General features: G+C 46.9%; 1 long non-coding RNA gene across 1 annotated transcript in view; it reads left to right on the forward strand.

The window, feature by feature from the left end:
- Positions 1-25,501, forward strand: part of LOC125941364 (uncharacterized) — a 120,670-nt gene extending 95,169 nt beyond the window's left edge. The window contains exon 3 of the long non-coding RNA XR_007464202.1: positions 24,279-25,501. This is a non-coding gene — a long non-coding RNA (uncharacterized LOC125941364). The remainder of the gene's footprint in view (positions 1-24,278) is intronic.
- The last annotated feature ends 1,695 nt before the right edge of the window (positions 25,502-27,196 follow it).

Raw genomic sequence — 27,196 nt, forward strand, 5'->3', positions numbered from 1 at the left:
TCCAAAGCACCGTTCCATCTGTAACAATAATAAAGTTTATGGTAAAACAGAAGGTAAAAAGCTTTATTTTTACACAAAAACACGTTTTGTTATGTACAATTATATGAAACGTAAAAAGTATCAGCTGGCCGCTAAAGTTGGAGGACAGACGACAAGATTCTCGCTCGCTTTGGAAGAACTTGTCGTCTGTTCTGGCTTTTCTTCGCTCAATTCTGCAGTGCAGGTGAGTGAACTTTATTGAGAGATGTAATATGGGTGAATGAAAGCGTTTTATGTCGATTTTATTTTAAGAACGCATTATTTGTGTGGCCATATCGACGTTTTAGACGAAGCCTCGTACGACATCAGCCAACACAAGCCTCGCAGACACATATCCCGTCATTCCCATGGCAGCACAGCGCCCTTTAGGGAACTCCCATAGACGGTGGCGCCAGATTACCCTCTAGGTGTTATCGTGAGAAACTCTATGGGGACGGCCGACGCAAAACTTACGAGCGTGCGCCATCTAGGAGGCCAAGCACTTGCGAGTGGTTGTGAATACGGTGTTTTTGCTCCGAAAATAGCGCAGAGGACCTTATATTTTACAAGTACGTTTTATATTTTATTACCACTAAACATGATCAGACGAGTCCGTGCCTGTGCAATCGCTAACGTGCACATGAAAATAATATGGCGATCTCTGACATCAGTTAAAGGCTTGAAAAAGTTGAAAGTCAGACGGCAAACATTGATCATTGGCAGAGCGAAGTGAATGAATTACGCGAAACAGTGCAAAATTTTGCGAAAGTGTCAAGTGACTTGCGTGTACGGCTTGACGATACAGAAGACCGCTCCCGCCGCGAAAATCTTGTGTTCCATGGAATACAGTATGATGCCTCAGAGAACGATTCCCAGTCTGAGAAAAAAGTGTTAGAAATCATTAATGAAACGCTAAATCGTAACATAACCAGTGACAACATTGCAAGAGCTCACAGGATTGGTCGTTTTTCCGCTGGTAAAAAGCGTCCCTTGATTGTTAACTTTGCCGCTTATAAAACAAAGGAACAAATCCTCCAGAAACGCCCGGAATTCAAAGAAACGTCTGTGTTTATAAGTGAAGACTTCTGCCCGGCGACACGATTTGCCAGGAAAGAACTGGCCGAGTTTGGCAAAAGTCTTCATGTTCCTTATCAGTTGCGATATAAGAAACTGTTTACTGGAGGGAAATATTATTACAACGTGGACGATGATTCCGTTCAAGAAATCGGTCTATCAAATAACCACGAAAGCGAACAGTCTGCCCCTTTCCTTCGATCTAGACGTTTGGTGCAGACAAAAAAGCGACAGGGAAGCGTTAGGGGTAGCGGCTCAAAGAAAGCATGCAAGACTAACGTACGTAGCTGTACTATTTACTAACATACACAGTCTAAAGCCAAAAAGAGATGAATTATGTAGTCTAATCGATGACTGTAACGCTGATAGCATAGCCATTACTGAAACATGGTTGTCCGCCAAGGTGTCCAACACTGAATTGCTGCACTGCCATAGAAAATATCAAATATATCGCAATGACCGCACTAACTCCATTGGCGGCGGTGTGTTACTTGCAATTAATGAAAACCTTAGTAGTTTTGCTATTGCCATTACTAGTGATTTGGAGGCAGTATGGTGTTATCTGTGCACGAACTTTAATAAGATTATTATCGGTGTTTGTTACCGCGCGCCATCGAGCAGTGCATCATTTAGTGAAAGCCTTCACGATTGTTTAAACCAAGTTACGGTACAATATCCTGGTGCTGAACTACTACTTATGGGGGATTTTAACTTTCCCAACATGCATCGTGTACGTCTTGCGGGGGCTGCGAGACACTTCAGCACCTGATATTGGAATGTCCCGCTTTCACTGCGCAACGCATATCCCTAGTGAGGGCCTGCGGTGGCCTGCGGTGTACGACTCTGGACGAATGTTTATACCCCAGTGGTTGTGCGTTTCGACGTGATCAAGCTCATCGCGCTCTGCTTGCTTTTCTAGAAGCAACGAACTTAGGGGCACGTTTGTAACCCAGCAACCATTTCTTTTATTTTACAATCTTTAGTAGCATGACCTGCAAGGACGGGCCCTACTGTATGTTTTACTTTATTCTTTGAGATTTGTCATCTCGCTCTTCCTTTCCTTCCTCCTCCCCTCCTTCCTATTCTTTCCTTCTATGTTTCTCTCGTCCTTTCCGAAGAGTAGGCAGGCGTTGTGCCCCTTCTGGTGGCAGTTGCCAGCCTTTGCTTCTCGCTTTCTCTTTCCTGTGTATATGTTTACAAATCAAATAATAATAATAATAATAATAATAATAATAATAATAATAATAATAACAATAATAACATTGTTTGGTCTGCCATGTGCCCATTTTCGAATCCGTCATCAACCGAGTCTAAGAATTTTATATCTCTTTGTGCTGACTTCAAATCTATCACAGATAGTTGTCTTGCCCACACGTGCCACACAAAACTCATCGTCCCTTTTAGATCGTGTTCTGATGTCAGTGAATGACACCGTCCCTTCAGTCACCCACTTACATGGCCTTAGCGACCATGACATTTTGACCTTCAACCTAGTTATTACACATCCAAAAACATGCAAACGGTTCAAAACTATTAGAGATTATAGGAAAGCTAACTATATTGCTACTAATGAGGAACTTGCATTATTTCTAGATCTTTTCTACCTGGCGCATTCCAGCGATCAGTACAAACCAATTGCAATATGTTTAAAACTAGTTTCAAAACTAATTCAGAAATATGTACCTATTCGACGTATATTCTCCAGCAATAACGCACCTTGGTACAATAGGCACATAAACCGACTTGCTAACAAAAAGAAACGTTTCTTTCGAAGAGCAAAAGCTTCTCAAAAGACATCTCATTGGTTATCGTACAAAACAGTCGCCTCAACGTACCTTTCCGCTTTGACATGTAGCAAATATTCATTTTTCAACACCACTCTTCCAAAAATGCTGAAAACTAACCCGAAAAACTTTTGGAATGCGTTAAAAAACAATGACCATAAGTTAGCATTATCCTATCCATCTGGTGAACCCGTGACGCCATCCCTGACTGCCCTATATTGAATGATACCTTCGTTCAATCATTTTCATCTGCGAAATAGATTGCGATGACTAACCTTCTACGATTCAGTTACCTTCCCATGGATCAGATAGTTTTTGATTCAGCTGGAATCGCAAAAATAATCGACAAACTAGAACTAAGTTCCACTTGTAGAACAGACTAGATTAATACGAAATTCCTCAAAAACACGAAAGAGTGCTGTTCAATTATTCTGGAGTGTCTTTTTTTGCAATTGTATGACTCTTGTACTTTACCAGGCGACTGGAAAATAGGTAAAATTGTGCCAATTTTCAAATCAGGTAAACGAAATAGCCCGTTAAACTTTCGACCTATTTCACTCACGTCAGTTCCATGTAAGATTTTTGAACATATCATTTTCACACATCTTGTAAGCTATCTAGAGGTGAACAGTTTTTTCTCGACTTCGCAACATGGCTTCCGTAAGTTTTTCTCGTGTGAAACCCAACTTAGCACCTTCACAAACAACTTACATGAGTATATTGACTCTAGATTTTTTGTAGATTGTATTATTTAGATTTCGCCAAGGCTTTTGATAAAGTTAATCACTCCTTACTGTTACATAAACTAAATGCGTTAAACATTGACCCGCAAGTATTTGATTGGATTCGCGAATTTCTTTCCTGTCGTGTCCAGTATGTTACAGCTAACGGCTCCGATTCTCCATTGGCTCCAGTCGGTTCCGGCGTACCTCAAAGGTCATTTCATGGACCCCTTTTATTTCTCATTTATATCAATGATCTAACTGCTAATATTTCTTCCCAAGCTTGTTTATTCACCGACGGCTGTGTCATTTACCGGAAAATAGCCAACGCTTCCGACGTAACATCACTTCAGAACGATCTAAATATCGTAACCGAGTGGTGCCAAACGTGGCCTATGGAAATAAACGTTGTTAAATGCAAAAGCATGCGCGTAACTAGGCCTGATGTTATCTCTCCGTCCTCCTTTCTTAACAACAACTCCCTGCAAACCACAGCTTCCTATCGCTATCTTGGTGTTTACATATGCAGTGACTTATCATGGAAACATCACGTTGATTATTTAATAGCTAAAGCAAACCAAACTTTAGGTTACTTAAAAAGAAAATTTTACCTTGCCCCGCTGTCACTAAAACTGTTACTTTATACAACTTACGTTCGGCCCCAGCTAGAATGCGCCTCATCTGTGTGGGATCCGCATCACTCTACATCGATACAGGGCATAGAGGCAGTGCAAAATCGCTCCGCTCGCTTTATTTCAGCTAACTATAATCGCAGTGCCAGCGTCACAGAAATGAAAGCTACCATAGGTCTTCCTTCCCTGGCTAACCGTAGAAAGCAGTCACGCATTTGTCTTTTTCACAAAATGTACTACCACAACCCCGCTCTTCGATCCTTGTTCATCCTACCAGGGCCGTTTCGCTCACACCGGCTTGATCATCCCCATAAGGTTAAGATACCGTATTTTTCAACTACTGCAGGCTAGCAATCTTTTGTTCCCAGAACCGGAAGGGACTGGAATCACTTACCCGCCTTCATAACGGACATAGCTGATTCAACTGCCTTTAAAAATGCCTATCAAGCTTATTGTAGTACCACACATTACGTTCTTGTGTGCTTTATGTCAGTATGTAATTATTCGATCTAATGCTTCGTATAGGCTGTATATGTTTTGTATAATTCTGTGTAATGCTTCTATCTTTATGTTATCTTTGTGTTATTATTTTTGTGTTCACTTTTACTTTGTATACCCCTCCCTTCTGTAATGTATTTATACCCTGAGGGTACTGAAAATAAATAATTAAATAAATGTTCGTGGGCTTGTGACCGTGTAAACTATAATTCGGCAAGTGCATATCACAGTACAGACCGCAACGTCAGCACGCGAGTGACATAGTAGAAGGTAGTACGAAAAAATGCGATTAAGATCTCAGTGTTATAAGGGAAGATCCTGCCAGTTTATGTGTACATGTGCCACGCAGTGGTGCGGAGTTGTGCATGCTTCGGTGTTTTCCTCTTCGCACATTTATTATTATTATTATTATTATTATTATTATTATTATTATTATTATTATTATCGCAATTCTCATGCAAGTGATCTAGATGGTTCCCGCAATAAATTTGTTGGAAGTTAGTCCCTGTCCCAGTCCGTCCGGCTCATCGACGTTTTCCTTTAGTGACTCTCGTCTAATCATTCTACAATGCTACCATGTCCACAGTGACGTTCTGGGGGGAAAATGTTTGAAATTTCCTGGCACACGCGCCTATTTACCGCCTGAAACCCAGATATGTGTCTACTTGTAGGGAACATGACGGTGCCACCATATGGCCGAAGACAAAAGCAACACGCAGCACAACTTGGCCGGCACCAGTTCTCACTTTCGCGGCAACTGCGGGATGATCTTCGGCCGCCTGCATCACTACCGAAGACACCTAACCGTGCACCTTTGTCAGGAAGCAGTCCAAAAGGATCGCGGTGCAATCTTCGAGGAGAATATGGACACATTCGACGAGCAGCAACGCCAGGGCAGAGGTGAAAAATTAGGACGCTTAAGCCATGGCTATGTCAGCTGGTATACTCGCCAGGAAAACGTGAATTTCGCCACGAGCGCCAGTATCTCCCCTGGAGCTTGGTAGCCCATGCTACTGAGAAAAAAAAATAGTAAAAAGAATTTAAGCCTTCTGTTATGGTAACGGTTTTGCTGATGCGCGAGGCGGAGGCGGCTATCCCGCTTGTCTGCAATGCGCTCGACGAGTGTGTGATTTTCTCGGCAGACGCAAGAAGAAACTAGCGCTAGTTTAGTTTGCTGCTACAGTCTGCATTATTCCAACAGCTGTCATTTACAGCATATCTTTTTGTGATGACCATTTCCATTTGCATGTGTGGTTCATGTATTTAATCTGTGTTTGCTAAACTTTTACCCTATTCCGGTTATGATACGTGAGCCAGCATGCCATAGCGCATGGCTACTGCGTTTCGACAGGACAGTGAAATGGGCTATATTAGACAATTTTATTAGCAACGTTTGTACAGCAAGGGATACAATACACAAACAAATATTGTAGACCTGAGTATCTCGCATCTACAGCACAAAGTGCACATTCTATAGGTGCATATACATCAAGCTTCGTACAATTTCTGAGTAGCAAAAGTCAAGTTTTTCTTTTTACTTTGAATGAGACAATCCTACCATCGCACATCGTTTGTGGTGTATGGCCGAGAACCGTCATTTCCCATTGACACTATTCTTCCTTACCGTCCCGACTTATCAGAGGGTACACCGGTTTCAGAAGCCGCCCGGTATGCAGAAGAATGTCGGCAACTAGCTCGCTCCCTTACAACGCAAGAACAAGCGCTACAGAAATTTCGTCATGACGACGGAAGCTCCCACACCCAGTTTTCGCCTGACGCTCTCGTTTTGTTGGGGGTGCCTCCTACTTCGACATTAGGTGTCTCCTCCAAGTTTGTATCCCGATACCATGGACCCTACCGGGTTCTGCAGCAAACTTCTCCGGTGAACTACGTCATCGAACCTCTGACGCCCCCTACGGGCCTGCGTCGCCGAGGCCGCGAAACTGTCCACGTCGATCGGCTCAAGCCGTATCACGAGCCCTTCGTCCTCACGACGCCTTAGGCCTCCTGTGCGGCTCCGTATTCAGCGAGGGGGGAAGATGTAAGGAAGAAGTGCGTCGTGTAGAGCTCCGCAGCCGAATCGCCAGCGCTACTGTAGTGGGGCTCGTGCTCGACGCTGTTCCTGGTGCGCCTGGCGAAACCTACGCTGTTGTGTATTCCTGTCGGCGTCCTTCGTGCCGTCCACAACCGTGCTAGACTTCCTTGTCATAATTGGTGGAGGACGCCGACAGGAAGACATAACAGCGTAGGTTTCGCCAGGCGCACCAGGAACAGCGTCGAGCACGAGCCCCACTACAGTAGCGCTGGCGATTCGGCTGCGGAGCTCTACACGACGCACTTCTTCTTCCTTACAGTGGCAACAGTTATCTGTGATTTGTCATGCAAAAAATTATCATTAAGCCAGAACGGTTGACAGACTGAAGACAGCACATTTCGCATTAACAAAACACAGACGAGGTGGAGTTTTCCGTGCTAGAGCTGTGGTCTGGAAAAAAAAATGGCAGTAATAAATTTCATGCTTACACACAACGCAACTGCAGGAACAAATTTCAGCACTCTTTCCGCAAGACAGTGCTTTCAATTGATGCACATCAACTCTTATATTTTGTTGGGGGATTTATGTCAAATATATGCTACAAAAATTTAACAATCCAAATTCTCATTTTAACTATTACTATATTGAAGTAACAGCTTTGGTAATGCTGCTTTCTCAACAGTTATCTGAAAACGCTAATCCGTTTCTTACAGTTCAATTATTTTGACCCCTGAATTTCTTATTCACTTGTCAATAAGGCAATGACGGATTAGTTCGTTCAACCTTGTTGTATACTCCTTCTCTTCCTAGTTCTGCATAATGCCTATTACTGGAAGACCATCTTCCAAAAGTTGTAAGCCACTGGTAAACGGTCTATGAGCATTTCCTACACTAGACGAATTTGTTTTGCACAGGGGGAGCAAAAATGGTAGGATGCTTAAGCTTCGCCTCTAAGAGCGGAACGCGATAGCGTTATCGGGACCCGTTCGCATCGCATTTTTCTTTGAGTAGGCTTCACAGCAACATATAATGCGGCAAAGCCAGCTTACAAAGACCAAGCTTACACCAATTCCCTTAAAGTCGGCTTCACGTTTAAACACACATGCATTGCTGGGACGACATTCTTCCAGGGGCAATATAAGCTGTCTTATATCAAAATATGAAGGCCACAGGACCTTCTTTAACGCGATTGCGTTATGGGCCCCGTGTCGCAGAACATCCGGCGTCGGCGTAAGGGCCGGTGTCCGTGGCGGAGAAAATCATCTCTAACCACCCCGACTACACAGGCCCTTCGCGTGGCGCAGAGGCATTAGTGAACAAAATTGAATTTCTCAAAGTAAAATTCATCAGAAAAATCGTAAAGTACGACTAAACGACAACCTACAGACATGATAGCGTCGGATTGTAATTTGAATGTACGAGAAAACGTAATCCTGTTACGAGGAAACTCAAACACTAACTCCTTTTCCAGAATTTCTACCATACCAACAACGGCGTGCCCGGGTAGGTTACTTGAGTAAACACCATCGAGATGGCGCTCGCCTCTTCGGCAGCGTGAAACGGTAGCGGTGCGCAGAGGCAAAGATGCAGAAAAAAGAAAGCTGCAGTTCCCGGGAAGCCTGATAAGCATTCAGGGATTTTTGAATGCCATCGCGTTCCACTCTTAATGGCGAAGCCTGAGCGTTCCGCAAATTTTTCATGGTTTTATTAATCGTTTGTTGTTGCCCGGAGGCGCGCGAGTGTCCAAAACGCATTAGGTAGGCTAAGTCCCAGTTTGACGTTGGCTGAGCTTGAAGGTCAGATTAGAGCTATCGCTCTAAAATTATTTGAGCGTCCCACAGTGGCCGGAGATATGATGATGGTGGCGGCTTTGCTCTTTGAAAGGGGGTCGCAGCAGTTTGTCCGTGCGTCGTCCAGAGGAACGACCATGGTAATCTCGGGAGAACAGCAAACAATTAATAAAATAATAAAAAAGTTTCTAAGGCCTTCACATTTTGATATAAGACGGCTTAAATTGCTGCTATAAAATGTCTTCCCAGCAATGCATTTGTGTTTAAAAGTGAAGACGACTTTAAAGGGATCAGTGTAAGCTTGGTCTTTGTAAGCTGTTGTGTGTTGCAGTGAAGCCTACTCATTACGAAAAATGTGGCGCGAACGGAGCCCGATAACGCAGTCGCGTTCCACTCTTAAAGGCGAAGTTCTCCAATTTTTATATGAGTGAATCGCTCTATAGGGGAAGTGTCCGAAGTTAGGATGCATAACCGGTTCGGCTACAGATGCTTTCGATGAACGTAAGCTTCAGTTCTAGTAAATGTGAGAAAAACGTCGTTAAATGGCAGTAGGGCTGGTGTTACTGTCGAAATACAGTAAACATTCATGACTAATTAAAAAAACGTGACCTAACAGCCAATCAGGGAGTCAACATGGCAGATAATTTTCGGCCGTGTAGCCGTCATGCGTGTCGAGAATAGAGCCTATAAATATAGTGGCGTATGTCAATAGGATTTGCTTAATGCCTTACAGGGCTTAAAGGCTCCCTTCAGTGCGGGAGGAGGGGGGGTTCATAGGGCGGCGAGCAGTATGGCGGGCGCGCACGCACGCACGCACGCACGCACGCACGCACGCACGCACGCACGCACGCACGCACGCACGCACGCACGCACGCACGCACGCACGCACGCACGCACGCACGCACGCACGCACGCACGCACGCACGCACGCACGCACGCACACACACACACACACACACACACACACACACACACACACACACACACACACACACACACACACACACACACACACACACACACACACACACACACACACACACACACACACACACACACACACACACACACACACACACACACACACACACGCCCCCCATACGCATACACATACATACATACATAGTTACATACATACATACATACATACATACATACATACATACATACATACATACATACATACATACATACATACATACATGGTGATCCTACGTTCGTCAGAGTGATTACACTAACCAGGGCAGGACTACTTGCCGAAACGTTTCACACCCACTTACCTACAAAAGCGGAATTTGCACCACATATTTCTCGACAATCTGTTCTCTGGCTCCCATTGTCCAGCATAATTCGTGCGTAGCGCATGCTATCTTCTCGTTCTGTCCATGAGAACGCTTTCTGTAGTAGTGTGCACTTGGACTCTCAGACTGCTGTGCATGCATGTTTCAGGATTTTTTGACGTCTAATAGCTTAATTTGAGCGCTCGTTTGTGTGCGTCCGACACCGCTGTTTGGCTTTTGAGCCGATGTCCCAGCTGTACGTTGTCGACACATCGATGTTGCGTGCCTTCCTTTGCATGCCTTGCAACGCACTTGCATTTCCTTTATTCCCTCCTCCTGAAAGAGTAGGCAGGCGTTGTGCCTCTGCCGGTGGCAGTTGTCAGCTTGCTCTCTCCCCATTTCCTTCGTGTTCTTGTGTTATATGTATACAAACAAAATAATAATAATAATAATAATAATAATAATAATAATAATAATAATAATAATAATAATAATAATAATAATAATAATAATAATAATAACGCACGTTGGCGCGGCATATCTTCGCCGTGTGGTAAGGTCTCCTGCATCTGAAACATCTTCGTTCCGGCTGCAAAGCTGCTTTCTTCTGCTCGAACGTTATGCTTCTTCTGCAATCTTCAGTGTATTGCCCAGTCATCTAGCAGAAAATGCACTTTTTCAGCGCTGTGCTTTGAAGCGTTGAGGTTCTTGTCCGTCTCGGACTACGTGGTGACTGGCCCTCGTCGTAATTCTCCTAACGTGTCTCTTCTCTTCGGCGTATATGGATGTTCAAAAACTCCGTGATTTCGTTAAGAATACGCGTGCTCTCTGCTGATGTTCAGTTCAACCCCAACCTTGCTGTTGTGTTGTCTGTACCTTTCTCTATTTCTTTCATCTTTATTTCAATCCGCATGTCGGTAGGGCAATTTTCATGACAGGCGCTGTAACTTTATAGTAACTGTCCGTTGCCACCCTTAAAGACTGCAACGCTCTTGTGTTTACGTGCAACTTTTAAAAATGTTTCTTCAAGCCGTCTACATCTTTGGGACTCCTCACTGCTTTCACGTTTGCGAGTTTTTTTCAGGTGGATCTCTCTTAAATAATCTTGTCGCACCAACGTTTCTTTCAGAAGGGTGACTGCGTGCTCGTAATATTTATCGGGTAACTGTAATCCTTCTACTAGAGACGCTGCCTGCCCGTTGAGTGATGCCAGAAGGTAATTAAATTCCTCACTCCTCGGCATGTCCAATCTGTTGCGCACCGACGTCTCGAACTGATGCCGAAACCTCGGTCCCGCTGTTCTTTTCCCATCAAACTTAATCATCTCAAGCCGTCGCAGCTTAACTAGCTCTTGCATTTCCGAGACGTGGTTAGTACTTTGCGCTGTGCTCACTTGGCCTGTCACTATTCCTGTTGATTGTTGCGTCGCTCGCTCAAACTCACGGATTCGTTCTTCCAACTTAGTCGTTGCGGCGACAATCTTCCACTCATAGTGCAAAACTCTTTCAAATTCTGTTTCAGCTTCTTCCGGTTCGATGAGCAATTCTATCTGGGCGTTGACCTGGTTTAATGTCTGTGACACGCTCATCATCTGGTTTAGAAGCATCGTTATTTGCGCTTTGTCGGCGTCTTCTGCTACCTTTTTATCAATTTCGCTGGTGATCGGTGTCACATTTGGTCTGAGAGTCTTGCACTTCGAAAGAACTTCTCTGCTCATGTTAAATATCGTGTGGAAAGAGCTCTTGCCTGTGTAGCTGCGTCGCCAACGATCATCGCGGTCGTGGTACTTCCCGCGACGGTTCGGTGTTCAGCCAGAATCCACTGTCCTGTACTGGTAGAAATCTTCATTGAATCAGCCTTAAAAGAGCAGCTTTTGAGCGCTACTATTAGGGCCCTCAAATGAACAATAAGTGTTACAATCTGCTCTTCGTGTGCCACGGTCATCCTCAATATCGCGTTTGAAGTCAGATGAAACAGAAGTCAGGGCACCGGCAACAATGTCGAAGCTGATATAAAATCGAGTCCATGACAGAACACGGAGACTGCTGCACAAATGCCAATGCACCACGGAACATATTGGCTTTTGTTAAGGCCGCCAATAAATTTATTTTTCATTCGTTTCGGTACAGTTGCATGCTGCGAAACTAGGCAGAGCCATACGCACCTTTCCAATGAACTTGTAAAGTGGCTATCGGCAAATCGCAATTTACAAAATATGCCGAGAAGTGATCGTTTCCTTCATGTCCGGTGGCGGTCTCGAATTTAAGGAACTGCCGCTTCGGTTCTCCCGAAAAGCAGGCTCATTTTTACCAGTCATATTTTAGTCCTCAAAACTGTTCAGCCGCGTCTCGTCACCATCACATTTGTGCATCTTTCACTCTTGGTGATATGTCATCCGGTGCGACTCCTCACTGGAACAGCGGGCATTTGATGCACTGGCTTAGCCAATGAACGTCCGCTATCCCTGCCAGAGAAAAGATTGACGCAGAATTGGGCCCCAAATTTGTGTGGAAGTGATCACCACGCTTTGGTGACAGTCAAGAAGCTGATTTTCAAAGAGCTGTAAACACCGCACCGCATCATGTCATTTACGAGAGAGAGAGAGAGACAGAAGAAAGTGGAAAGGCGGGGAGGTTAACCAGATGGGAAGAACCGGTTTGCTACCCTACGCTGGGGGGGGAGAGGGGAGGGGGAGGTAAAGTAACAGGAAAGTAGAGATAGAGAAAGAAACGAGCACAGATACACAATCACAATCGGTCACAGGTGGCACAGCACAGTAGCACTTGCAGCACTATAAACATCTCTTCGGGCTACAGCCGCTTGTCCAAGTCTGTTGCCCTTAAAAACTGCAACAGTGCCTTCGTCGCCCTCCGCTGCGATGGCTTGTGATGTCGGCATTCTAAAATAAGTTCCTCTGTTAGAGGTCTTTGGTCAAAATGCGCCATCGCGTGTACGAGCGATCGTCTCTGTAAATTGTAGCGAGGACAGTCACAGAGAAGGTGCTGAAGAGTCTCCTCGCTACCACAGTCATCACACGAAGCGACGTCGACCCATCCGATTCCGAATGCAAAATATATAGTGAAGGCCACTCCTAGCCATATTCGAAAAAGTAGGGTAGCTTCTCGACGGCAGAGTCCAGCTGGGATGCAAAGGCGTAGAGAGGAGTCTAAGTTGTGCAGCCGGTTGCTTTGAAAACTTCCTCTGCTCCACAGGCAGAACGTGATATCATGGGTGAGCATTCGAAGTTTTCGAGCGGCATCTGACCTTGATAACGGTATTGGTTCCTCTTCAGCGCCTTGAAGAGCCAACCGAGCAGCGTTATCGGCGTGTTCATTTCCTATGACGCCGCAGTTACTTGGGAGCCACTGAAATGTCACGTGGTGTCCTTTCTCAGTCAAGGTATGTATTAGTTCTCTAATCTCGAATACCAGTTGTTCGCGTGGTCCACGTCGCAGGGCTGATAGCAAAGACTGCAGTGCTGCCTTCGAGTCACTGAATATTGACCATCTTCGAGGCTGTTCTTGGCTGACGAGACGAAGTGCAGCACGAAGAGCTGCAAGTTCCTTAGCCGTCGATGTCGTTGGGTGACACGTCTTGAAACTGATGGTGGTGGCTTTCGCTGGGAATACCACAGCTCCAGAGGAACACTGGAGAGTTGCCGATCCGTCAGTATAAATATTGTGACGGGGTTTCAAACAGGTACAAGCGTGACAAGATTTATCAACAGGGACTGTTGGCTGAGATGGCCAAGATGGCTGACCACGCGCAGCGTCCCCCGGCGATCGTCGTCTTCTTCCTTGATGCAAGGAGGCGGCCCGTAACATCTAACCGCCCCGGCGGGCTGAGCGCCGTCTCGGCGCACACTAATTACCCGAGGAGGCGACGGAAAAGTACGGCTTCAGTCGGGATACGTGCACGACGTCACGAGATGGCAGGGGAGATGGTGAAGAACTGTTCAGTGGGGTGATCTCATCGTTCACGTCACTAAGTTGCCGTAAAACCTTGTAAGGTCCGGTGTAACGCGATAAAAGTTTTTCGGAGAGACCGACGCGACGAGAAGGAGTCCAGAGAAGCACAAGAGATCCCGGAGAAATGCGGAGGTGCCGGTGGCTGCGTTCATACCGGTCCTTTTGGCATAATTGTGAGTCGGAGAGTCGTTCATGAGCGATCTGACGTGCCAGATGGGCTCGCGCAGCAGCATCGCGGGCATACTCCGTGGTATGTTGTACAGCAGAAGGTAGTAGCGTGTCAAAAGGCAATGCAGGGTGGTGTCCATACAGGAGGTAAAATGGCGAAAAACCGGCCGTGTCGTCACGGGAGGAGTTGTACGCGAACGTGACGTATGGCAAAGCGCTGTCCCAGTCCCGATGATTGTCAGACACGTACATCGACAGCATATCGGTTAAGGTGCGGTTCAGCCTTTCGGTGAGCCCGTTGGTCTGCGGGTGGTACGCAGTAGTGATCTTGCATGTGCTCCCCATAACAGGAACGACAACTTTCGACAAGAAGTAGCGGCCTCGGTCTCTGAGCAGTTGCCGAGGGGCACCATGACGAAGGATGACGTCATGAAGAAGGAAATCGGCGCCGTCAGTGGCGCAACTAGTCGGCAAAGCTCGCGTGATGGCAAAACGCGTAGCGTATATAGTCGGTCGCAACTGCGATCCACTTGTTCCCTGAAGCAGACGAAGGAAATGGACCGAGGAGGTCGAGAACGACGCGGTAGAATGGCTCCTGGGGTATGTCAATAGGATGCAGAAGGCCTGCAGGCAACCCCGAGGGCCATTTACGTCGCTGACAAAGGTCACACGCAGCAACGTAGCGTCGAACAGATCGGTACAGACCAGGCCAGAAAAGCCGGCGCCGCACGCGATCGTATGTGCGGGATACGCCAAGATGGCCAGCGGTCGGTGCATCGTGGAGTTCTTTGAGAACCGTAGCACGAAGATGCTTGGGGAGAACAAGCAGAAGCTCTGGGCCGTCGGGAGTGGTACTACGACGGTAAAGGATATCTTCGTGAAGCTCAAACAGACGAAGCGATGGGCGGGCTTACGAGAATGGAGGCGGCCAATTATAGATCGTAACGTGTCGTCACTTTGCTGTTAAGCGCGTATGTTGGCCAGATCTGCAATAGCCATGACGAAGTCACCGGTATCACGTTCGGCGGTGTCGGGAGGGTCGACAAGGTAGCGTGATAAACAGTCAGCATCTTGGTGCATCCGGCCAGATTTGTAGAGCACGTCAAAGGTGTACTCCTGTAGTCGTAACGCCCTGCGACCAAGCCTTCCTGTAGGATCCTTCAGCGACGAGAGCCAGCAAAGGGCATGGTGGTCCGTGACGACGGAAAACGTTCGGCCGTACAAATAAGGGCGGAATTTTGCCACAGCCTAGACCAAAGCGAGGCATTCGCGCTCAGTTATCGAATAATTCTGCTCCGACGCCGAGAGAAGGCGGCTGGCGTATGCAATGACATGGTCCTGGTCGTTCTGGCGTTGGGCGAGCACTGCACCTATGCCGTGGCCACTAGCGTCGGTGTGAACTTCTGTAGGCGCCGACGGGTCATAATGCACCAAAATGGGCGGTGAAGTCAGTAAACTGACCAAGGTGGTGAATGCGGCAGCTTGTGCACGATCCCAGGAGGTACTGGGATCGATACCCTGCACCTCCACCAATGTGTGACGGGGTGTCAAACAGGTAGAAGCGGGACAAGTTTTATCAACAGGGACTGTTGGCTGAGATGGCCAAGATGGCTGACCACGCGCAGAGTCCCCCGGCGATCGTCGTCTTCTTCATTGATGCAAGAAGGCTGGCCCGTAACAATATGTACGTGGTCGGCGTACCTTTCGTGCAAAAGGAGCGGAGTGAGTTGTTTAAGAGCAGGTGCTGACAGCTCAGATTTATTTTTGATTCTTGGTACGGTGAGGTGCACTGCAGGTCAATCCAAACACAATGGAGAATCGATGGCTTAGTTGCGGGAGAGAAGCGTAATGGAAGGCGAGTGTAATACTCCGAAATCATAGCGTAAAATGATGCCTGCGGCTTTTCTGACAGTAGTGTTGCCAGATGATGGGAACGGGCCCGGGCAAAGTGCCTAATGTGCACTCTCAACACTTCCAATGCAATGTGCGTTTGTATGGGTTGGTCAGGGGCGATTGCAATAATCGCCACCGTTGATGTGCATTTCGGCAAACCAAGACAAACCCTTAGAGCCCGAGCTTGAATAGCCTGTAGAGCACGAAGGTTTGTCTGGCAAGTGTTGGTCAGTACGGGCAAACTGTATCTCAAGAAGCCCAGAAAAAGAGGCCCGTACAATTCGAACATTGCATGTACTGACATTCCCTAAGTCTTTCGGCCCAGAAATTTGAAAAGCTGGGAGATTGCTGTCAAACGCTGTTTCAAGTAGGTCACGTGCGGGCTACATGAGAGACCTCTATCAATGATTATGCCAAGAAATCTGTGAGTTTTCTCATAAGGAATTATCTGGTCATTTATAGAGATGGCGTAGGGTGTCATTGGTTTGCAGGTGAATGCCATCAGTGCACATTTGTCTCACGAGATTTCAAGACCTTGGTTGCGGAGGTATGTAGCTGTCAGTGTAGCAGCTTTTTGAAGTTTTGCACGTATTTGAGGGCGTGTCACACCTGAAGTCCATATACATATGCCGTCTGCGTACATTGATATCTCGATCGCTTCTGGCAGATGTTGAACGAGACCAATGAGTGCGAAGTTGAATAGGGTGGGGCTTAGTACTCCGCCTTGAGATACGCCTCGGTAGGTGTAGTGTCGTACGGTTTGACCATCGCCGGTACACACAAAGAACGATCTCATAAAAAGGTAATGAGAAATCTTTTGAAAAACTCAATCACCTAAGCCAACCATCTCAAGAGCATCGAGGATAGCCTCGTGAGATGCGTTATCGTATGCCCCCTTGACATCCAAGAACTAAGTTGCAGATAATCTTTTGCATGGCTTTTGATGTTGGACATACGTAGCGAGATCAACAGCAGTATCCATTGATGAGCGATCTCGAGGAAAACCAGTCATACAATTTGGGAACATGTTGTAGTGTTCCAGGTACCACTCCAAGCGGGCAAGGATCTTCTTTTCCATTATCTTTCCCACACAGCTAGCCAGCGCTATTGGGTGGTATGAGGTGAGTTGAAGTGGAGACTTGCCTTGCTTCAGGAGAGGAACCAAGCGGCTTGTCTTCCATTCTTCGGGAACCATGCCATCTTGCCAGGATACGTTGTAGATATCTAACAGTTCTCTACGTGCGCATACACTCAGGTTTTTCAAGGCGCGGTAGGATATTCCATCTGGTCCCGGGGACGAAGAACGCCTGCATAGAGCAAGAGCCGCTTCAAGTTCCTCCCTTGTGAAAGGAAGATCCATGCGGCAGTCACGCGAAACGGGGATGTCACTGGGGGCTGGAGAGCCCGGACCGGTTGCTTGGCCAACGATCCTTGCACAAAAGTCTTCTGCAACATCGACATTAAGCCGCCTCTGGAAGAGCGCCAGTGCTTTGAACGGGAAGCTTTGTTGAGGGAGGAAACGCAGACCACGGACGGTTTTCCAGATGTGGGAAAGTGGCTTCTGGGGTCTAGTGACTGGCAAAACATTGTCCAACGTCGTGATGCCAGTCTATCTAAGCGACGTTGAATTTTCCTTTGGAGTTGTCTGGCTGTCCTAAGGTCAACGATGGATTTTGTACGCCTGTATCGCCGCTCCGCAGGACGATGGAGTGCACGAAGCCGCTCCAACTCTATATCCAAATCCGTGTGCTTCGACGAAACCGTGCGTGTGGCGTCTCGCATTGCACACTTGATTGTTTCCTCTAATCCAGAGGACAAGCCATCTCGACAAGCATGTTCCATGGCAGAGGTAAACCTAGTCCAGTCAATTAATCGAATGGTGTTCCGGGGGAAGGACCTGGACATCCCTTTAATGATAAGGTACGTCGGAATATGATCACTCCTATGTGTCTCGATATCCAAACACCATTTAACACATCTTGTGAAAGAGCTCGAGATGAAAGCTGGGTCAAGACAGTTGCCATAATTCACGCCCCGTATAAACGTTGGGCTGCCGTCATTCAGGAGTGAAAGGCCGTGGTGGCAGGCGAAGTTTGCTAGTCTTTGTCCTCTTGCATTTGTCCTTGTGCTTCCCAAACCATGGCATATTTTATTTATTTATTTTATTTTTTATACATACTGCAGCCAAACTTTGGCTATAGCAGGAGTAGGAAAAGAACAATGAATTATACATATACATTACAACTGTGAAATAGCAGTGAGAAATTCATCTAAAGGGCACTCGCGTACATTTCCGGGCAAAGCATTCCAGCGCCGAATCGTGTGAGGGAAAAAACTGTACAAAAAGAAGTCTGAACAAGAACTATACGGAACAATATTTAGAGCATGATATTGTCGAGTATTCGAGGGGGCTGAAATGAAATGTAATCTTGAGAAGAACAATGTGGTGAATTTACATAAATGTGGAAAAACTTTAAACAATCAATGTGGTGACGTTTCTGGAGTGTGATTAGATTCAGGTCAGAAAGGTTGGAAGAAGGGGGAAAATATCTATCATAACGATGACAGATGAACCTAACAGATTTTTTCTGTACTGACTCGAAAGCCTTGACGTCTTTTTTATGATGGGGATTCCATGCGATAGAGGCGTACTCCAATATCGGAGGTATTAGTGTTATATAGGTTGTCAGCCTAGTGTGTTTTGGTGTGGAACGGAGGGTGCGCTGCAAATAACGAAGGCGTCGAAGGGCTTTTTTGCATGTTAGTTGAATATACGGAGACCAAGCCATATCATGCGAGAAAAGAACTCACAAATATTTATATTGGTTAACTCTGTTGAGGGATTGATTGTTAAAGGAGTATAGGAAATGAGATCTAGAATGACGCCTTGAAAATGATAAAAGTACCATTTTGCTGAAGTTGATGGTCATCTGCCACTGTTTGCACCAGCTACAAAACCTTTCAAAACAAGTGTTAAGAGCGACATGATCAGATTCACATTTAATGACACGATGTATGACACAATCATCGGCATATAAGCGAATTTTGGCAAAATATTAGAATGTTTGTAACTATATGGTGTAACCAGTGTAACCATATGGTGCGCATTAAGATCTCCGATGATGACATATTGCCACCTGGTGTTTTGAGCCAGCAAACGATCAGCATTGCGTGCCCAGCAAGAACGGCGAAGAAGACGACGAAGTCGAAGATCCCGCGCCAGCTGGAGAACCGTCTTTTCGTGTCTGGCATTCTTCGGGTCTGGCTGCTAGTACTGTTGATTGATCTTGCCTTAGCGTGTGACAATATGTAGCAGGACACACCGACAAGATGTTCGTTAATCTTTTCGAATCAAAATCACTTGAAGGCGATATATAGACGCCTCCAACTGTAAACATGACTTTGCCCTTTTTTATTGTTAGGCAAACATATTGATTGCCATCTTGAGGCGGAATCGGCTGGCGAACATAGGTAAGTTCTCGACGAATGAAAACGATGACTTTGCTGCATGCACCAGTTGTGGACATAACAGCTTCGTATCCCGATAATCTGACTGGTTTTGACACGTTAGGTTCACATATGACAATGATTGGGAACAAATTAGTATATAAATATTGACGAAAGTCTGAAAGGCGTGACTTTAGTCCTCTTGCGTTCTACTGGATGATTGACGCTTCCTTGACTTCTTCTCGAAAGGATGGTTGGTGGTTGGCCATGTCTCTATTCGAGAAATTCAAGCACTGGTCTTAAGGCGTCCAGTACTTTCAGTGCACTTCGAGCAGACGTGGTTCCAATGTTCGACAAGATCACTCGAATGGCATCTATGAGGGGACGCAGCATTGAGATAACTTGACGATCTGCTTTGGGCATGTCATCAGCGGCAGGAGTATAGGCTCCCGAGCGGGCTGGACAGTCTGTGGTTCTTTGGGAAGTTGCTGGCTCGGAAGCGCAGGCCATTCTTGAGAAAGGTTCCTTTCAGCTGACTTTCTTGTGCTGTTCAGCCCCCTTGTGGCCTGACTGGAGACTGTAGGTGCTACAATGGAAGGGCCACTCTCCTTTCGTTGGTCTGCCTTTTTTGAGGAGGTTCGGTGAGGCCGACGCCGACGCCGGATCGTTTCAGCAGCCTCCCTGTGGGACGAATTGTCCCGAATCATTTGCTTGAGAACTGCGACCTCTTTCTTGATGCGAGGGCAGTCCTTAGACGAGGCAGCATGACAACCATTACAGTTGATGCACTTTAGGACAGTAGCCCGGCAAGTGTCCTCCGCGTGAGGCTCAGCACAGCGGGGACACAGTAATGAGTTTGGACAGACCCCCTTAACATGTCCAAGCCTAAAGCACTGATGGCATTGAAGAGGCTTTTGTACGAATTGCCGAACAGGGTGTCGGAAGTGTCCGACTTTGACGTGCGATGGTGTGCAATCTTCTTTGAAAATCAGTTTCACGCAGCGCGAAGTTCCAAGGCGGCTCACATGCGTGATGACACCCTCACTTGCTGGTTTGACGAGGACAGGCAAGTACGCGTTGGGAATGGCGACATCGATGTCATAGATTACACCTGCTGTAGATGCATCGTCCATCGGGATATAGGAACGCACTTTGAAGCGTCCTAGCTCCGAGATTTGCTGCAGTTTTCCAAGCGCACTCTCGCTGTAAACATCGATTGCGAGGACATATTTGCACGTATTTATCCGAATGTGCTTAATTTCATTTGGCACGACCCGTTCCAAGAAAACAGACCGTTCTTGCCTGTTCAGCAATCGGAGGTTGCTTGAGGGTTGGCACGAACACGATGGCGTGAGGCCAGCGTTTAGGACTTGACTTCAGAGTCGCCGTCCTCGCTTGCGTTGATTCATTCTCGTTGACAGTCCTCCTTTTGGCCCTCTTTTTGCGGACAGAGACGAAGCTATCATCCGATGAATCATCACCCGACACGGAGTATAGCTCAGTGTCCTCGGTGTCGCTGAGCATGCTTCCTCTCTTCCTCGTGAAGGACGGCCGTGATGACCTCTGGCCAGGAGGTCCTCTGGAAGGCTCCGCGTCCATGGCCACAAGGCCGGGGAGCCGAGGCACCAGGAAATTCCGGAGATTTCGCCAGAAACCAGAGAACACAGATAGAAGCGTTCTAATACGAAGACACTTTGTCGTCGTCCTCATTTACGAGAAAATGTACTGTACTATTACAAAGCGCATATACGGAAATGAGGGCCGCGTCCAATCTTCCGCTTTGAAAGTTCACTACCCAGCCTTCTGCGCAACGACACGATATACGACGCAAGTTCACTTAAACCAGCAACCAAGACGCTCACGCTTTCTTCGCGAAAAGTAAAGTAGAAGAGAAGCGCAGTCTTTGGCCATTGCCACGTTGCATAACAGTTCACAAGTCTATTGTAAACAAGCGGCGAAGTAAAACGAGTTAGTATGTACTGGGCACCTGTTCGCTCTTGAGGGCTCTTTGAACTTGCATCACCTCGCTGCTTCCCCTATAGTGGTTTCGTGTACTTCCTTCTTACAGGTGTTGTTGGCGCTGAATGTTGTATTCTGTGCTTGAGTTTTAAGACCTTTTCATTGGCTCAGACCCGCCGGGGAACCACAGTGGCTACGGTGTAGCCCGGTCTTAGCACGAGGTCGCGGAGTCTGGAATGTACAAAATACACCCGTGTACCGTACTTTAGGTAGAGAGAGAGAGCAAGCAGAAGAAAGGCAGGGAAGTCAACCAGAAGAACGTCCGCTTTGCTACCCTACACTAGGCGTAAGGGAAAGGGGGAATAGATGGAGGACAATAAAAATTAAGAAACCGAACCGGTCAAAAAGTAAACCGCAGCCATCCAGTTGTGCGTTCCTCATAAGCCACTTTGAAGGTTCCACGGCGGTAAACTCATTCATATCCGCAAAAAAAATATTTTCTTGTTTTCTTTGCTCGCGCAGCTACCGTCAAGCAGCAGATGGCCTTTCCTTTCTTCGGTCCTTCGAGCGCGCCAGGAACGCCAGCCTTCCCCGCGACGCCCCCGAATCTACAGGATCATGAACCTTATTCGCAGGTTGGCCAGAGAGGTGTTCATCGAGGCATACCCCGTTGGTGGCACGACAGAGTGCGACGCGCACCTCGAAGGTTTCAAGGATCACGGAAGCGTCGCGCTGTTCTTCATCGCCTCCTGCTACGCCCTCTGCCGGGGCAGCGACCGCATGACGCCATTCATCGGCGACGAGTGCGACGAGCCGTTCCGCAACGTTCAAGGCTTCGTGCACGCGTTCGGTTGCGACGCCGGTAGTCCAATGGACCACGTGGGAAAAGCGCGCCCTTGTGTAAATTGCCGTTTTTAGAAAGACGCTGCACTTCGTCTTTTATGCGATGTAGGTGCAGTCTAATTTCTTTAGGATTTCTACGCACACTCTCTTAAAATACGATGGTCAAGTTAAAATACGAGGTAACGTGCCCCTTCATGTAAGCTCAGGTACGATGACGAATGAAGTGATCCATCGCAATTCAGTTTGGGAATACCTTATTAGAGCAAATATACTTCCTTTCTTTATAATCCTTGCCAATTATTAACGTGAAAAAATCGTTCTTATCACTGCAGATATGCTTTCAAGAAAGAGCTGAGCGAATGTAGATGAAATGGTGCATGCACAGATGGCGTTTCCTATGCATACATTGTAGATAACCGTGTAATGCCCAATGTATAAATTATGCTACGCATAGTTTGATGCCTCGAAAAGCTGATTGAAGCAATTGAATTTTCATGCAAAGCCTGCAGTGGCGTTATTGACATTCTCGAGTAAAGTTTCAGTGGTGGATATGTTTAGCAAAGCAATTACTAATAATTATTTCAGTAATTAGGCCACAGATTAAAAAATTTGCTTCTTTCCTACATATGAACTCTCCGCTGCCCGAAAACTCAACAATTTGTTCCAATTTTTCTTGGCGTCAAACAGTGTTTGGGCATTACAGGGTCAAGGAGCACGAGCCAGAAGCTTCTCCGTAACATTCCGCTTAGTGGCTCATGAACATCGTAAAACATACACAGCCTAGGTGCTCATCGACGACAATTTTATATATCTTACACAACCAATATTAACCCGCCAGCACGATCACTCACTTCATTGCCTGGAAATGCGGGTAGGTTGGAATTTCAAAACGACCGAAATCGGCAGTTTTAGCTGAGTTTCACCTACGTTCTGCCTCGCTCACATCTCTCGTGCTCTAACCCTGCAGCCAATTATGTTGGTGTGTCACTTTTGATTACCACGTTTCATAGACAAGAGTAGGCTACCAAGAGGTTGTCTACGAAGCTGAAAAAAAAGAAAAAGAACACAACGGAACGCACCGTTAGGTTAGGTTCAGTCGGCTCTGCAAGGGTTCGGGTGGGGTAGCCCTCTGTTGCATGATCATTAGAGATGTTTAGCTTGTCCAGTAATCGGGTAAAGGCGGGCGGACCGGGCGTTGGGGTGTGTTGGCGGAACCGTAAACGTGAGCGGCCTGTATGGTGCTGCCACCTGGTGGCGCAGAGCTCAGACAAAAACAGCTAATGTTGCAGTACTGAAGTGTATTCTACTTAGCTGCTGCTGTAAATTCTCGGCAGCATCACGATTACGCCACTGCCGAAAATTTACACCAGCGGCGAAATAAAATACACTTGGTTACTGCAACATTAGCTGTTTTTGTCTGTTTGAGCTCTGCGCCACCAGGTGGCAGCACCATACAGGCCGCTCACGTTTACGGTTCCGCCAACACACCCAATGCCCGGCCCGCCCGCGTTTACCCGATTTCCAGACAAGCTAAACCTCTCTATTGTGTACAAGTGCATTAGCGTTCCCACTGGGTGACTGTGTGTGACCTCTTAAAACCCAAGCACTTGCATGAGACGGTCCGGGCTTAGACAAACGGGCCTTCAGCAGCAGAATGATGACTAATTGTGCAGTTATCATTCTGCTGCTGAAGCCAGCTTTATCTCGGAACAGTCTGTTTCGTACAATAAATGTACGGTTCGCATCGCAGCAGCTCCGTCACCCAGTTAAGTTTGTCTTGCCGGAAAACGCAGCATGGCTTTAAGCGCAATCACCACATATGCTGAACGAATCACCACAGAGCGAAGCTAACAACTCTTGATGTTCTTCTTCGGCCCTGCATTTTTCTTTCTTTGTCCACATGCGTCTTAACAGCTTCTCAAGAACAATGGACATGAGTTTTCATTTATTCTGCACACGGTTTTTGTGCCCCCCCCCCCCTTTCTGGCCTTGAATAAAGGTTGTAAAATACCATGAGTCACCGAAAATGTTCCGTAATTGCAATACCAAGTCCCATGCCAGGGAAACGGGCTATTAGTGGTGCCGAAACCCTCTGACAGCGGATGCGAATAGAACTCGCGTATGTTGCAGAACTCGCATCTGAGTAGAACTCGCCCTCGCTTTCCAGATCACCGAGGTGCAGGTTGGCTAGCACTTGGCTCTGCCGGGACACATCCTGCTGCGGGCGACGGTGGCGGCGAGGCATTTCCGAAAAGGTGGTCATCACTGTTGCCGTCTTTCTCTGCATTCGCGCTGTATGGGTGGGTCTGCAAATGGGACCCAACCTCTTCACGGGACTCGACCTGGTGACCGAGGAAGAACCGACCTCCCGCCAATCCCCCTCTGATATCCAGCCCGGCCGCCGGGAATCGCCGCCCCTAGATGACAGCAGCGTGTCCGGCGGCTGAAGCTTCTCACCGTGGCCTTTTTGCTTGGGAAACGGCCTGCACTGAAAAAAAATGACAGGAATTCTTTTTACACGACTAAGTGAAATACCACGTGAAGCGGTAGCCTTACACGTACAACGAACCTCGTCGAAGTACATTCGCAGTCTTTATGGCCGGAAACACTTGAGTGTCTGCCTCTCGATACAGGCACAACATTCTGTTGTACGGCTGTCAGAATCTCGTAGTTTGTAGCCTACAAGGACTCATTTGCTCATCGCGCAAAAGACTAGGACGAAAAATTGAAAAATATATTCGAAATATTGCCACATGAAGCAACAGTTCCGTTGTACGTAATTTAGCATACTAAATGCTGAAATGTACGCTTTTTACATTTTACAACGTGTTAGTCTTTCGTGACTCGACACAGAAGTGCTTGTGCTACAACAATTAGCGGGCCCGTGTGGGCCCACGTACAGCTTATAAGTCATGCAGAAAGGCGCTGCTCACATAACCACGGTGGTTTGACCTGTACCTGTAGTAATTGTTTCTTTGCGTATTTGGTCAAACAGTGCCTTGCGCTTCAACTCAAATTTCGCCTGTGCCAGCTTACAGACCCAGCAGGTGCTACAGCTGACTGTTGGATGCAGTGCATCTGGACGCTGCTGCATCGGACGTGCTGCTTCCCGCCGCGATAAAAAATGCAGATCGCTGCACATGAAAACGCCATGTAGTGTAACTCTCTCTAAAATTTGTGAGCACAACACAGACAGTAAAACTGGCAGGTGAAAGTGCTTTTCAAGTAAGTCGCAATGCGGACTCATCTGATAACTGTTGGTTGCAGTTTGTTCTGCACATAATCGTCTCTACATTATGTTGTGAGTAGGACTCGCAGATAGCTCTATTATCGGACTGTGCTGGCCACACAACTTTTCATCCATTGAAACATAACTGTTTGGTTCTGTCATAATAATGAGTGTACGGTGGTGAATAGGTAGGTGAATAGGTAGGTGAATAAATTTGAACTCGTTGTCAAATCCTCTCTGGCATTGTCATTTATCCGTATCCCTTCCCTTGCATTCTTAAGTGCAAAGCGTGGTAGAAGACACGCTCGCCAGCAAGCTCATGGAAGCTGGAAGGTCAGGATAAATAAGAGTGGGCAGCGATCAAAATGGCCTACCTTAAAAGAATTTAAACGTACGCGCGAAGACGCATAAAATTGAACATCTACTTCTAGTCGTGACGTTTGCTACACCCCACCATTTTCTACACATATGGGCTTCCATGGAATACCAAGGGATGCATAATAGCACTACAAGGAAATAAATACTTAGAAAGAAGGGATTAGAGAGAAACAGAAACGGCGCTGAACTTCAAATGTCTGTTCTGAGAGCGGTGCCAGACAATTACAACAAACGCGCATGCGTGCAATGGTAACGTTCAAAATCATAGCAATGTGTCGACTAGCTGGATTTCAATCCCAAAAAGACAAACAAGTGTCGCTGAGGCAGTTCGTGATATGGAGGGACTCCTGCAACTATCGTGACAGGATGTCACTACTCATGCCCACGAAGCCGTGGATCACATTGACAAGCAATACAATGAGGCAAGAGTGCATTACTTTTGTTCTTTATAGTTCATGCTCACGTGCTCGGTCATTGACAAAGCGTCCAGTTTGACCTTGCCACACGATAGCGGCATTTTATATACAACGCAAGTGGGGCATTTGCCGTAAGGTCTGGCGTACTTCTGGCATCATTTGCTTCACCTCGGTGCCACGCAAGTTGGCTCGGCTGGTTACATAGTGTATTTTTGCGACATTAAGGCTTTGGGAATGCTTGTGGACGTACGGCACTTCAGCAGGCTCGCGTCCTTCTTCAACAGAACTGGTAATTGTTTGCTTAAGACCCTCCAGCTTTTGGAGCAGAGTTTCTGAGACCGCTCCTATTAGCGAGCTCGGGTACCTGACGGAAACTAGCCTCGCCAATTAGGAATCGAAACTAGCCAGCACGACGTGAGAACACAACTTCATGAGAGCAGATGGCTACGCTTAAGCAGCCTCGACTCCAGCCCGCGAACATGCAGACGCTGTGAAGCGTTCACGTACGAGCACAAGCGAGACAGAACACTCCACATTGTGCGGCAAAAGACCAGAGGCACTTCATTCATGCCGACCTCTAGGACAGTAAGGTTCGTCTCTTTTGGCAGTGCTATGACGACGAGCATTAACAAACAAGGTAATTTTTATTTCGTAGCGGGATCCTAACACTTCGACGGTACTCTGCTTGGGCGTTGTGCCCGAGGAAGAGCCGCCCTCTTGAATGTCTCGCTCCGTGATCCCACCGGGCAGCCGAGATTCAGCCACCCTGTTTGACAGCCTCAACCATGGGGGCGTGGTTTCTTACCATCTCCGCCTTGCGAGGGGTACACCCTGCGTCGAAGAACGGCGGCTATATCTTTACACATCGCATGCGTAACGGTGTCCATGGAAGTAGAATAAACATCTTTCAAATATTGGCATAAGACAAGGACAGGTTGTAAGCGACAGAAGCAGGGTTCACAGAACTACGAGTATATAGCCCTTGGGTTGGTTGCCTATTCGCACTGACGCGCAGTAGACAAATAAGACGAGATATGAAGACCAATAATTAAAGAACGACAT

The sequence above is a fragment of the Dermacentor silvarum genome, chromosome 11 (genome assembly GCF_013339745.2).
Source record: "Dermacentor silvarum isolate Dsil-2018 chromosome 11, BIME_Dsil_1.4, whole genome shotgun sequence".
Taxonomy (NCBI): domain Eukaryota; kingdom Metazoa; phylum Arthropoda; class Arachnida; order Ixodida; family Ixodidae; genus Dermacentor; species Dermacentor silvarum.